Raw genomic sequence first — 14,550 nt, 5'->3', positions numbered from 1 at the left:
ATTTATTTAAGTGACTTCGTGTGCTCCAGCTCACTCATTGGGTTAGTCCTTTTGGAAGTGGCCCATTGACCTGTTTACATTGTTTTGTCCTGTTCTGAGAGCACCGACCTCCCTCTGTGGAGGGGTTGAAGCGCAGGAGATTCCTTCTACAGTGTTATTGCCTTGGAGTCCTCCCAGGACGACTTCCTCCTCTCTGCAGCTCACCGTCACTGAAGAACCATGAGTATATTTGCATCAATCAATGCAACCACTGAAATACGGTCAGAGACTCTGTCATATACTGATGCACAAGGTGCTAACATCATTCTGCCGCACTCACTGTTTCATGAGGTCATAGAAACACCAGAGCCATGCATTCCCTCCCTCAGCAAAGACCTGGAGGATTTAAAACAAAGAGACATTCGCTTGCTCTGGCATTCTATCACTCTCTCTGAGTATTGGAGAGAAAAGCGGATCCCTCGCGGGCTCCGCCTGAATAAACGTCCTTCCTTTGGTCTAGACGACACAGACTTTATGCACAAATGGGAACAGATTCTTAATAAATGTTCTCTGGACCTAATGCTGTTGATCATTGAGAAAACCACATCAGAGAAAGAAAAGACAACTGCTGAAACTGCATCTCTTGAAACAAAGATTAAGGCACAGGTTAATACAGAGACTTTCAACACTATCAACAATAAAATTATGGCTGCCCTCAAATCCTTTCAAAGAGATCTACAATCCTACAAAATGAAGAAATACGAGAGAGACATAAAGGATTATGCTGATGGGACAGTCTACGATTGGAAGAAGGAAAGAAGACAACGTCACCAACCCCGCCCTGCCCGACGGCCGAGAACCCACAACTTCTCCACCTCCGCCAGCGAGTGGGACTCTCCGCAGACGAGTGACGTCGACAGCCAACACAGCAGCATGCCTTTTTTGGGCAACGCCAAGCCCCACCGCGGCAAGCCTCCCCGAGGAAGACGAGGAGGGGCACGAGGGGGAGGAAGAGGAGCCCCCCAGGCGCCGCTCCCGGCGCCGCTCCCAACGCGCCGCTCCCAACGCAACCAGACCAACACACAGTAATCAACATCTCCGGTCTCAGCCTCAGTGAAGAAGAGACTGTTCTGTTGAGTAAGGGCTTATCTTTTTGTCCCACTAATAATGTCGACCCGTTCAAATTAAAAGTTGACACATTTAAATTCTTCCGATCTCTCCAATTGAAGCATTTTTTCTCTCCCCGACCTAATGTTCTGTCTGATGGTAATGTCATACTGAGAAACAGCACTGACGACATTAGTTGTCCGGATAGGGAGAATACACCATTCAGGAAGAAATCACGATTTGTTCCCTATGTCAATCTCAATCCATCCATTATCACCTACAGCCATCTGATAGAAAACGATTTGGTAAAAATCTGCAAAAAGGCAAACCATAAGAAAATTAATTTATCAGATGCTGAAATGAAATCTTTAAATGAACTGGAAAAAAGAAAGGACATAATTATTCGCTCTGCTGACAAAGGGGGCTCCATTGTAGTGATGAGTTTGGGACAGTATGATAACAGCATTAAATCCCAACTCAACGATCAAGATTGCTACACCCCCTTAACTGGTAACCCTGTGAATGAACATAAAACTGAGATAGACCAGATTCTGGAGTCTGCACACTCAAGAGGTTGGATCACCGACAAAGAAAAAGACTTTTTGATTGTACAACACCCTATCTGCCCTGTGTTCTATGGTCTCCCTAAAATTCACAAATGTCTAACACATCCACCTCTCAGACCCATTGTATCCAGCATTGGCTGTCTCACTGAACCCTTGTCGCAATATCTGGACTTCTTCCTTAAGAAATTCGTCCCCAACCTTCCCTCCTACCTAGGAGACACAACGGACGTATTAACAATGTTAGAGTCTTTCAAATGTGATACAGATTTTCTACTTGTCACATGTGATGTCCAGAGCTTGTATAAGTTTTTGTACCTTTATTAAATTTATTTAAGTGACTTCGTGTGCTCCAGCTCACTCATTGGGTTAGTCCTTTTGGAAGTGGCCCATTGACCTGTTTACATTGTTTTGTCCTGTTCTGAGAGCACCGACCTCCCTCTGTGGAGGGGTTGAAGCGCAGGAGATTCCTTCTACAGTGTCATTTCACTCATTGTTGACATTAGAACAATTTAGACAATAACCTAGCCTGCAGCTTGATTGATCACTGCAGCAAATATAGTTTGCTGTGATAAGGCCTGAGCCTGCTGCGCCTTCGCTATTATTCTGTGTTATGTCTGTAATACTCTCACACTAAGCCATCTGTCCTTTTTGGTGTTGTGCAGATTTCAGAGCTGCGTCGTGAGATCGATCGCAACCTAGAGAACAAGGAGAATCACGAGAACAAGGTGGACGTAGAGAAGAAGCTGGAGCAGCATAACGCCACAAGGTAATGTAAGACCTACAAAAAGTGTAATTGCCTCCCCTCCCGTTTTTTTAGTCCATAAAGAATAGAGACAAAGTCACACCCACTTCCTGTTTAGGCATACGCACCAGAGCCATTCATCCACCATTCTTTTTTCCATCTCCATACAACATAAATAAATATTGCATATATTCTGTATTTTAAATATGAGTCTTAACTGCAAGTTGTTTAGACTAAGATCAAACATTTCCTGCTTCATATGATGCCCTTATTTTAACTTGACTACATTACCATTTATTTTCCATCATACTTGTGGATACTTTTGGCCCTATCAAGGGGGATTCCATATTATAAATGATCTGAACTTTTGTGATCTGAAATTGTTGTCGTTGAAGTATAGCTATTCTTCAGCCATAACGTGATATAGCTTAGCTCAGTGGTTCTCAAATGGGGGTCCGGAGACCCCCAGGGGTCCGTGGCACTTTGCCAGGTGGTCCGTGAAAAGTTTCCAGGAAAAGATATATATATATATATTTTTTTTTTTTTTCTTTTTACAAAAGCTTCATAGTTCAACGAAAATATGGTATGCTTTAAATCTAAAATTGTTTATTGATTATATTCTAATCTAACAAACCTATCAATTTAAAAGTCAAGCGCGTTACCGTGGAAACAAGCTTAGCCCAAAATCACAAATCAGAATGAGGGGGTCCCCGGTATATTTTCTATCTTGTAAGTGGTCCTTGGCAGAAAAACATTTGAGAACCTCTGGCTTAGCTAACAATTATATTGAACTCTGACCCCAAATCTTTAAATCCAGTCAGGGAGTTAAGGTCTGGAACAATGTGACTTTTGAAATGGGACAGAAACTTACTCCAAGAGAACACTCGAATACAGAGGTTTTCAAAGTGGGAGGTGGGCCTCCCCAGGGGGACTCCAAGCAGTTTCACGGGAGGCTCAGTGAATCAGAGGGAAAAAAGATGACATTTTACATTAGTTATCAATAGGAGATCACATAGTATAGTCTAAATGTGTGTGATTTGGTTAATAGCTCAGAGACAGTGTAGTTTTAGATAATTTGACAGTTGTTGTCACTTTCCCAGAGTCAGAAACGAATAAATGCCATCAGACAGAGCTTCTTTATGTATTTGGTGTAGTCTGAAGTGTGTTATCAGGCTATCTTGGCTCAATTGTTGAGTGTCTAAAGTGTTCTTGTTAGTGTCACCATGATCTCATCCTTGGTTTCATTTCTCCAACTGCAGGAGCAGCACAGAGGCCAAAACTAAGGCCCACCGTGGCCCGCTGAGGGAGCTCTTCCCCATTGAAGACAGGCCCACGAAGCGGCGCACCTCCCCCTGGAGGTTCACCAAGTGGAGGTTCACCAAACAGAACAGCCACCTTTTGTAAATATACCAAATTGAACACTGCTGGGCTTTTGTGAGAACAAACGCAAGTTTACGGAGATAACGGGAGGATGAAAGAATATAATTACACCGTGCCGGTAGAGCAACGGTTTTCACCATACGCTTTCAACAGAGGGACTGTCCTTGCTGTTGCCGGATAGACTTTGCCATCGTAGCCTCAGACACGCCTCTCAGTGAAGGCTATTCCATTCACAGCCGTCACTACAAGCTGACAGACACCACTGTCATTGGCTGCAGTGGTTGCCATGGTGACTCTCTGACCCTGACTAAAATCATTGAAGCCAGAGTAAAGATGTACAAACACAAACACAAACACTCCAACAACAAGATAATGACCATAGGAGCCATGTTGTCCACCATCCTGTACGGCAGGAGGTTCTTCCCCTACTATATCTAACATCATTGGAGGACTGGATGAGGAGGGCAAGGGAGCAGTGTACAGTTTTGACCCGGTGGGCTCCTACCAGAGAGACACCTACAAGGCTGGAGGATCGGCCAGTGCCATGCTTCAACCACTACTAGACAACCAGATTGGTTTGAAGAACATGGAGGGTGTGCGGCACGTTCCTCTGACTCGGGAAAAGACGACCCAGCTGGTCAAAGAAGTCTTCATCTCGGCCACAGAAAGAGATGTGAACACTGGAGACGCTCTTCGGATCTGTATCATCTCCAAGGAGGACATCAAAGAGGAGACTGTCCCACTGAGGAAGGACTGAGCAGGGAAAGACTTATTCCCTCCCTGGTTTCATTGCTTCTACTGATTTGTTGTTTCAGAAATGGGATGTTTTTAGAAATGATTCACAATCTATTGATCATTTATTTTGATTGACCAACCATTGCTCTTCCTGTCTGTCCACATTTGAAGATAGTCCACAGCCAAGTCCACAATCTCTGCTTTCTCTATTTTTGGATTCTGCAATCACTGGGTGATACAGTGAAATGCAGGAAGAATACAGAGGTATGGGGAGGAGTGATGATTGGTTGGTTCAGACCAATCAGAGTCAGTCGTCCCTCCGGCCGATCCATTGTGGCACCAACTTTCATAGGAGTTCAAGGCAGATGGGGGTATCAAAAAATGTTGATATCTCAAAAACTATAGGCTACATCACATTGCTTATATTTTGACTGAGTGTTAGCAGAAGTAGCTCAGGGTCTGATGTATAATAGTGTTAAAGTTGTGTGAACTGTCGCCGTTTTAAAATGTGTGAATTTAGTCAAAAGTACAGCCTGCTAGGGTGAGACACACTCAAGGCTGGCTCCATAGGGTCCTATTATAAAGGCTGAAAAAAGCATAAAACTTAAACTGTGAACAGTAAAAGATAAATTAAAGCTGAATTAAGGTGATGCAGTCCTAAAAGTGGTGACTCGTTTAAAGTTTAAATGGAGTGTCTAGCTTAAAGTATGAAGGAGCAGTTGGAGTTCAAAGAGGGCATGGTTTCACCATGAACTGCTGTTTCCGGCAGTTGCCCCCAGAAAAACAGCACCATTGAGAAGTGTTCACACATTTGTAATCTATGTTATTGTGTTTGATTTATTTTGTACCGTTTTATGTCTAGTAATTATTAATGCACTTTAATTTGTTATTTTGATTATAATGTAGTTGTCGCTGCTACTGTTAATTGTACTATTATTTATTATTGGGTCGTAGTGTTTTATGTTGATGATTAATGTTGGTTCCGCCTGGTGTTCGTATCCCAGGGGAACGTTGTAGGTGGAGAACAACTGACCGAGTTCCTGTTGTCAACACACATGTGAAAGCTGAGCTATTAGCCTGCTAGCCTGCTACTGCCCTTGCCCTTGCCGTTTGGCTATGTGTGATGAATAAATAAATAAACCCGACAGTAACTGTAGCCCGATTCACTGAACCCACAGCCTGAAGAGACGGGGAGCACACGTCTAAAACTTAGGGTTACACATTCAAGCCTCTCTCTTTTAATTGTCTGTGAGCTGCTAGTTAAGAAATAGCTTTCAATCATTCATAAATACATTTAGGGAAACATTTATTATTATTATTATCATCATCATTGTTATTATTATTATTATTATTATTATTATTATTATTATTATTATTATTATTATTATTATTATTATTATTATAATATACATATTTGGGGGGCAAATACCGTGGTCCAATTTCATTCAGGCAAATCACCAGACACCAACCAACCACTCAGGTGAGGTCCTTTGATAACAACAACATGGCTGCCTTCTGTAGCGTTCAGACTAGCATGTTCTGTAGAGGCAGACACCGGTGGAAAAGGGCTAAACAACTGTTCCTACAATTTGACAAGAAACCTGACAGGTAACAACACATATGTTATTTAAATCTGTGAACATAGCTTCTTCTCGTGCACATAAAGAATTGCCTGGCTCGTTATGTTAAAAGTTCAAAGGTGAGCTAATAACGTTAAGTTCGATAAGGCGAGGTAGCCTCAACGCGAAGAGTCTCGTGTTGAGGCTAAAGGCGATTTTGTTTGTTTGTTTTTATCAATCAATCACATGTAGACCTCCTTCTTCTAACGGTTTTATTGTATCACCTTTTCTAAGATAGTGGTTTTTATTTCTCCAAATAAAATTGAAAATCTTTTGATTAATTTATTTGATTAAGTTGTCAGGAATGGCTAGTGAAAAGGCTGGGTATATAAACCTAGATAGCGTTTCAATTTTAGTAATCAAGATACGTCCAAAAATTGAAAGATCCCTCTATAACCATGAATTAAGAATAGACTCACTTTTCTTAATAGTAGTCACAATATTTCAGTCTTCTCTGGCTTTACAAAGGCTAAAGGCGAGGTAGTCAAACAACGTTACCCAACGTCCATTCAGATCCCTGTCTTGTGTCCCAGCGTATGGCATACCGGTATACCAAGTAAAATAATGTGTAGCGATAAGCAAAGCAACATTATTTACATTTTTGAATGGAGTGTGGCGTGACGGTCTCTCCATACAAGAGAGAACTTAAGGGGATACCATATGTAATGATGTAACTGGTAACGTTATGACCACTGACCTAAGTTATGACATCAACTTGTATCTTTAATGGCTAAACATTAACGTTACCTGGGGAAAACTTGATCAAAATGTCAGGAACTGAGATACAGACCAAGTAGCTAGGACTTAGTCAGATAATTAATCACTGCCCCCCCCCCCCTTATTTAGACAAATTTTTAAGAAATAAACAAATAAAATAAAATCATCATATAAAAGGGAGTAAGTGGGTTCTGTTTGTTTGTTTCTCTGCCATTTTTGTCCCACATTGTGTGAGTTGTGATGATTTTGGTCAGTAATGATGTCACTGATGATGTAGTCTCGACGCCAGTCCCATGAGAGTTCTTATGCTGATGCACTACGTTACTGCATGCTGCAGAGCTCTCTCTGTTATGCGGAGCGCAGCGATTCAACATAATATTTGAGTCTGGGGAGAGACTACTGATGATGTCACAATGTCTATGACATGCGGAGTTAAGCAATTGTGCACGGGGTGATGTCACTCTAGCACACCATGATGTGATCAGTGATGGTCACTTGAGCAATTTGTGATGTCATCAGTGAGTGATGTCATCAATGATGCGAAATTGGGCAAATGTGCACAGTGCATGCCAATAGCGCAGAGCAGGCGAGGCCACGCAGCAGCCGAGATGCAGGCGACGCCGCACAGCGGCTGAGCTGCGTATGCGAGCCCGCACGAGCTGCAGGGTGGGCGAGGAATCGAGCACTGCATAGTAGGCTATATAAAATTATCTCCTTCCAACTTCTTAAATGTGAATATTTTCTGGTTTCTTTAGTGATCTGTGACAGTAAACTGAGAATCTTTCGGTTGTGGACTGTTGGTCAGGAGTCAGGACATTTAAGGAAGTCATCTCTGACTTTTAGTGGGGCAGATAAGCAAACCAATTGTGCATTTTATGACTAAAGCATGAAACTTTCAGCATATAATCTACATACCCCAAGGTTTTATTTCAGACGTGGAAACACTTTCTATCTGGTGACCTTGAGAGGTCATTGACCTCAGCATTGCATTTTTCAAGTTTTGCCCCATCACTCTCCATTATAATAATGTATATATATCTTTGCTAAAATTCCAGTTCTGTTCTAATAAAGCTAGTTATTTTCTCAGCCATCGCCTTGTGTCCATGTGTGTCAGTTTGTAGCATGATAATAATACCATTGCAGACCAGCATAGTGGGTGGGGGCAGATAAGCTTGTATATGGAAGGTATTGCGCATTTTATGAGTAAAGCATGAAACTTTCTCCAGTGTTTCTATACACCATGAAGCAGGCACAAAGGCAGTATAGAGACAACAAAATACAACAACAAAAAGGAGAGTTCTGGAGCACACTGATAATGTTCAAATTGCTTTAATAGGTGAAAGCAGACTGACATTTCAACAGCAGTCTTGGCTATGTCAATTGTGTTTTATTTTCCAAGCATGAACAAATGGGGGAAACACCCACCACACACACAAAAAAAACTGTTCAATCCTGCTTCTTTCATCTGCTTAATATTGCAAAAATTAAATCAGTCCTCTGCTAAAAATATGGAAACACTCATTCACGCCCTCATTTCCTCACGCCTTGATTACTGCAATGCCCTCTTTACATGCCTCAGCGATGCCAACTTGTCCAGGCTTCAACTGGTCCAAAATGCAGCTGCAAGGCTTTTAACCAGGACAAGCCGTAGGTCTCACATCTCCTCCATTCTGGCCTCCTTACACTGGCTGCCAGTGAGACAGAGGATTTATTTTAAAATACTTTGAATCACTTGTAAAGCTTTGCGAGGCCTAGCCCCTCGCTACATCTCTGAACTCCTGAAGCCATATAATTCAGTAAGGCCACTCAGGTCATCGGACCAAGGACTGTTAATTGTCCCCCGAACCAGACTCAGAACAAAAGGTGAGCGGGCTTTCTCGTCCATAGCGCCGACACTGTGGAATCGCCTCCCCCTAGGTATGAGATTGGCAGACTCAGTGTCCACTTTTAAATCGCTTCTTAAAACCTATTTATTTAAACAAGCTTTTTATTAATTGTAACCCACTCGCTGCTTTTTATTTTTTATTTGTTGCCTGATTGGTTTTTATTTTTGTTGTTTTATGTGCTGTTCCTGCACATGCTATTGTTGTGTTATTTACCTGTTGCAGTTTTTGCCGGTTGACGTTTTTAGCCTGCTTTTGTGTACCTGTTGGCTAAATTTTTAACGAACCTGCTATAAACCTGTTTTTATTTCTTGTATGTAAAGCACTTTGTGATCCATGGATTTGAAAAGTGCTATATAAATAAAGTATTACTTACTTACTTACAAAAACAACTCAAAAAAGTGGACTTCACACAATTTGTGTTAAATTTGACTGAACAGTGTTGTCATGTCGGCATCTCTTAACCCACACCACGATGACATTATTACCGTAAATTCCGGACTATAAGCCGTGGCTTTCCCCCCGTTTTTTGGCCTTTTTTGGCCCCTGCGGCTTATATAACGGTGCGGCTTATCTATGGATTTTTTCCAAAAAAAAAAAAAAATCTCTCTTTTTTAGCACTCTTTCTAACTATAACTCCACTTCTGTTTTAATTTCCTCTCTTGCCCTCTTTTCACCACACCGCGGACACTGTGTGCACTGTAAAAAACAACACAGGTGGTGTTGTGTTATGTTGTTTTGTTGAAATGTTAACACATTCACTGCCAGACGTTTTTTTTTTTACTGTAGTTAGCTTCTGCCAGAGGGTTTTTTTGAGGATTCTGGCTCATCTTTCAAGACCCGAGGATTCTTTTCTGCTAAGATTTTGTGAACACACAATATCTCAAAAGAACTAATAGAATGTGTGCTTTCTCTGTCTAAAAGAGTTAGTTTGTAGAGTTAGTAGTTATGTAAGCATTAGCAGTTGAATACAGCATGGTTTCAGCGTCAGAAAAATTATTCAGAGATAAACGGCTTTTTGTGAAATTCGATAGAACAGTCACTTTAACCATTCATTTTTGGCATCAGTAAGAGTCAGACATCTAAACAATAGTTTTGAACAGTAATTTCCTCCATAACAGCAGGAAACCCCCCTCTGCTTCCAACTCCTCCCTCCGTGTGTGTTCTCCTCCTGCCTCCCTGGCTCTCCAGCGGGCGTGTCACAACGAAGTTGCTGCTGCCTGGCTGCTGCCTGTTTGCGCGGCCGCTGTTTGAGGAAGTCTGGGTGGACTCGCTCGTTTCGTGGAGTTTTGGTTGAGAGCTTTGATGCGATTCTGGTCATATTTATGCTGCGTGTTTCAAAGTGTGCATCCAATCTATTCTTGGAACCCCCCACCGTTGCCACCGCTGTGCATCAGCGCGAAAGTGAAAGCGTTTTCGCCATCAATTTTACAGTATGAGAACGGCTTCCTCGCGCTTTTCCCTCCAGTTTTGGGTCGCCTCTTTCTACTGTGGAGAGACATGTCGACACTCAGTGGGTCGGTAAAATAGATTATACACATTCAATACCTCCAATTCTGGTGTAGGAGACGTAAAAGGGTTAGATCAACGTCCCACCGTCAAAAAAAAAAATTTTTTTTGACGTGTTAACACGTCGTTGGCAGTCAACAGCTGGATTCTGAAAACGTGTTAACACGTCATTGGCAGTGAACGTGTTAATAAATGGGAGCTTCCTCAAACAGCCATCTCTTTCCCGACAATCCCCTCTGTGCATGAACCCTTACATATAGTAATTAAACATTAAAACACAATAAAAATAAAATAAAATAAAAAAAAACCCATTAAAACCATTAAAACACCCGCGGCTTATAGTCCGGTGCGGCTTATATATGTAAAAAACAGTCAACTTTGCAGGTGCGGCTTATACTCCGGTGCGGCTTATAGTCCGGAATTTACGGTAGTTCAGTATGATCATGTGTGTCCTTTCTAAGCCTAACAGTCTCCTGAGCATGAGCAAAGGGCAGTACACTTGAGGGCAGCCTGTTTGCACTTGCAGCGTGTAGTACACCCTTTCTTGCAGCCACATTGGATAAGTTTGCTGCTCCACCCTCTGCCGGTCTGGAGAGAGCAAAGACAGCACCATGCTTCCCACATGCTCCCTTTTATATAGATTATAATGGAGAGTGATGGGGCACAAACTTGAAAAATGCAATGCTGAGCTCAATGACCTCTCAAGGTCACCAGAGGTCAGATAGAAAGTGTTTCTACGTCTGAATTAAAACCTTTGGCTATGTAGATTATATGCTGAAAGTTTCATGCTTTAGTCATAAAATGCACAATACCTTCCATATACAAGCTTATCTGCCCCACTATTTGGGGGAAAAAAAGTGTGTCTCAGTGAACTCATATCAAAAATGATATCTATTTTACTACTTCAGCTTTTCAATGTCCTTTTGTTGAGGCTTGATGCCCTAACTGGCTGGTGTGTAGACTTTTGTTTGGGAGCTCCTTTTCTCTTTTTTTAATGATGCCTTTTTAAGCCAATGCACCCAAGTAATTAATCGTGTGCCTAAAGTGAAATTTATACCTGGGCATCAAAGCTATTGGCGGCTAAGGAGCGGCACTGCTGACATGAACAGGTCAAGTATACTGTATAATGTAGATGGTGAGATAACGGGATAGAGTGAAATCTATGACCACATATATGCATGACTACATTCTCTCCTTGGGCTAACTTAGTCATTGAAATCACACTGTCATTTTGCTGGGCACTCCCCTGGGATGCCCTCGTGAAGGTGATGTTCGAGTTTGTATGTCTAGCTGCCGACGACAAGCTCCCAAATTGAGGCCGACGTTGAAACATATTTCTCGCTTTAGTTAACACAACAAGCGCAGTATTCTAGTAGCAAGTGTTTTTACTCATACTTCTAAGAAGATCCACTCTCTCTAGCCTGAATGTGATCAGGATTGCATGTTGTCTGACAGCAGTCTGGTACAGTACTGTGGTGTCTCTTGTATGTTTCCAGGGCCACCATGGCAGAGGCGGTCCAGAACCACGTCGGGTCCTTAAACTGGGGTCACAGGGTTCAGCTCCAGAGCAAGTGAGTGACGCACACTCCATGTATTTGATTCCAGTGCTGTATGTTGTATTGACATTGAAGAGATTAGATATCAGGTTGATGTTAGTCGTTAATGAAATGACAGATACTGGCCATTAGTCCAGGTGGTTGCTCCACCCCCTCTGCTGATCCAGGGTTGTCCCTGTCTCAAAATGAGGCTGAGGTGGTCCTAGAGCCCTAGCCTGGTAAACCATCCGGTCACATGAACTCACATTCTGTTTTATTCTGCTGGACCGTTTGGCCTCCAGCCCTGGGTGGGCGCTTTCAGATTTTTTTTACAAAGGGCACTAGCTAATCAGGCACATGTCGAGTAGTTGACATCGGAACCGGCCAATCAGGAACGGCGCTGGCAAACAAAACAGTAATAGCTGCTTCCGTGGCCGTCCGCCTCGAACAGTAACATCAACGTTCGTCGAGTTTAAACAGCCATAAAATGCAGTTATCACAGAATTAGACTCAATAACAACAATCAAACAAGTACAGGAGTATGTACCAGCGGAGTTTCTCGGCGGAAAAGATGTCTTTGCCGTTCTCCCGAGTGTATCATGGGTAACTGCAACCGGGGCATTATTGACGGATGATGAAGTTGTGTGAGCTAGCTTTTCAAAAACTGTGCGTTTCTCCGTTTGCACCTATTTGATGCACTTTAGTGTTTAGACAAATTGCTCATGTTTCCACCGTTACTAGCAAACGATTTATTGCACTTATGACGACATGAATTGTCAGCATCAACTCGAGTGAAGTACAACCAGACTTTTGATCGCTCCGTTCTTTCTTAACGTGTTGCGGTAATTCCTCGGCTCAGCTGCCTTCCCTTCAGTGTGTGTAGTGTAGAGCTGCAACGATTAATCGATTAGTCAATCGACAACTATTTTGATAATCGATTAATCGTTAGTATGAGTACAATTTTAAGAGAAAAGGTCAAAATTATCTGATTCCAGCTTCTTAAATGTGAATATTTTCTGGTTTCTTTACTCCTGTATGACAGTAAACTGATATTATCTTTGAGTTGTGGACAAAACAAGACATTTGAGGGTGTCATATTAGGCTTTGGGAAACACTGATCATTTGGTCATTTGCTACCATTTCCTGACATTTTATAGACCAAACAACAACTAATCGATTAATCGAGAAAATAATCGACAGATTAATCGATTATGAAAATAATCGTTAGTTGCAGCCCTAGTGTATTGTGTGCATGTGTGTGTGCTGCCCGCCCCACCCAGCCCCTCCCCTCTCCACCCAGCCCCTCCCCTCTCTCCTCTCAGTCAGGCTTGGCTCCTCGATGGCAGCTGCTGCCTGTCTCTCGTCTGAGACAGAAGCAACACGGAAAAGAGGATCTCTTTTCTCGTTTGGAAATGGCAAAAAACACATCACATCATGTCTTACAGAGTTGACCATCATTCTCCATCATTTTCACTGAATACTTGTAATGTATTTGGCATGAAAATGAGGGTGGGGGGATATTGAATATAGGCACAACATTTCAGCTGCAATACAAAAATATTGGTATTGTTTTTCAAAAACCTTTCCAATTTTTTTTGTCTCATTTATTTATTTATTTATTTTTCCACTCATTCTCCTGGTTATGAGACATTGCTGAAGGCTGCACATGCAGCTGCATGACTGATAGGCCAGGACCACAGGTAAACAGGTGCTAACCTCTGTCTGGATATGCCCATGCTCAACTAACAATACACTGCTATGCAGTGGGAGCCTTCGCATGGTCTCGGCCTATTAGAAAATGGTTCTGGCAGAATTTCATTTCATTTTGAATAATAAGCAATTAGCCATGACAGGTCGGAACAGCTGAGAGGCATCGTTAGGAATGATTGTGAAGCAGTGGTAACGCGTCATAAAAAAAGAACACAGATGTTCAGTTCACTATTTATTTTTAATCAGCAATTAAATAATATTACCGTAGTTAAATGATATTCTTCTGGGAAGCAATATAGTTATGTTGGTATGGATATTTTTTTGTGGGCATAGATGTATGGAATGAGATTAATGAACTCGTCTGCTTTTTCTCAAGTCCCTAGATGTGTCTCTGAGAACTCAGTATCAAATTTTAAAGCTGAATTTGAAATTATGGTAGATTTATTTATTTTATTTTATTTTTTAGGTCAATGGTTCAGTATGAGCATGATACATTCACAATTAGACTATTGAAATGCAGTCTCTGCTGGCACTAATGGCTTTCCATATGGCTGTGTGTTCATCAGGTATTGATCAGGTATCAAATGGATTTCACTCTAAACTGAGGACTGGAGTTACCTATTCAATAAAGTGAAGTTTGAAAGAGTCAATGTATAACAACAAACTTGATGTCTGATGCACTGTACCAATGGTTCTCAAAGTGGATAAAGGAGTTTCAGGCATTCCTCCATGCAGCAAAATCAGCAAAGATGAATTTCTCTCTTGTTGACTCAAAAATATTCCCAATTAGAATATGTACACTACAGTATAGTGAATGACTACACTATTATAGTCATCCGTTTCATTCTCACCACTCTCTATAGCTCACTATATGTTGCTGCATCCAGAGGAGCACCCAGTGACTGTATTTACTGTATCTTGTGTTCTCCAGGGAGGTGAAGTATCTGAACATCAAAGGAAGCCTGGTGGATGAGCACACGGTTTAAGGGCTGACTACCGGTAGTCTCGCTAGCCAGCCTCCCCTCCCTTCACTCCCTTCAGGAGGACTAAGGGCTGACCAAAGCAGGG

General features: G+C 42.0%; 1 pseudogene across 1 annotated transcript; it reads left to right on the top strand.

Annotated features, from left to right (window-relative positions):
• Nucleotides 1–3,865: 3,865 nt before the first annotated feature.
• Nucleotides 3,866–4,531, top strand: LOC310800909 (proteasome subunit beta type-1 pseudogene; annotated as a pseudogene). The gene has a single exon. The product of its transcript is annotated as a proteasome subunit beta type-1 pseudogene (transcript).
• The last annotated feature ends 10,019 nt before the right edge of the window (nucleotides 4,532–14,550 follow it).

This window comes from Poromitra crassiceps (genome assembly GCF_964638095.1).
Source record: "Poromitra crassiceps genome assembly, contig: HAP1_SCAFFOLD_132, whole genome shotgun sequence".
In the NCBI taxonomy this organism is placed as follows: Eukaryota; Metazoa; Chordata; class Actinopteri; order Beryciformes; family Melamphaidae; genus Poromitra; species Poromitra crassiceps.
Note: the sequence above shows the minus strand (reverse complement) of the source record. Positions and strands in the feature narration are given on the sequence as shown.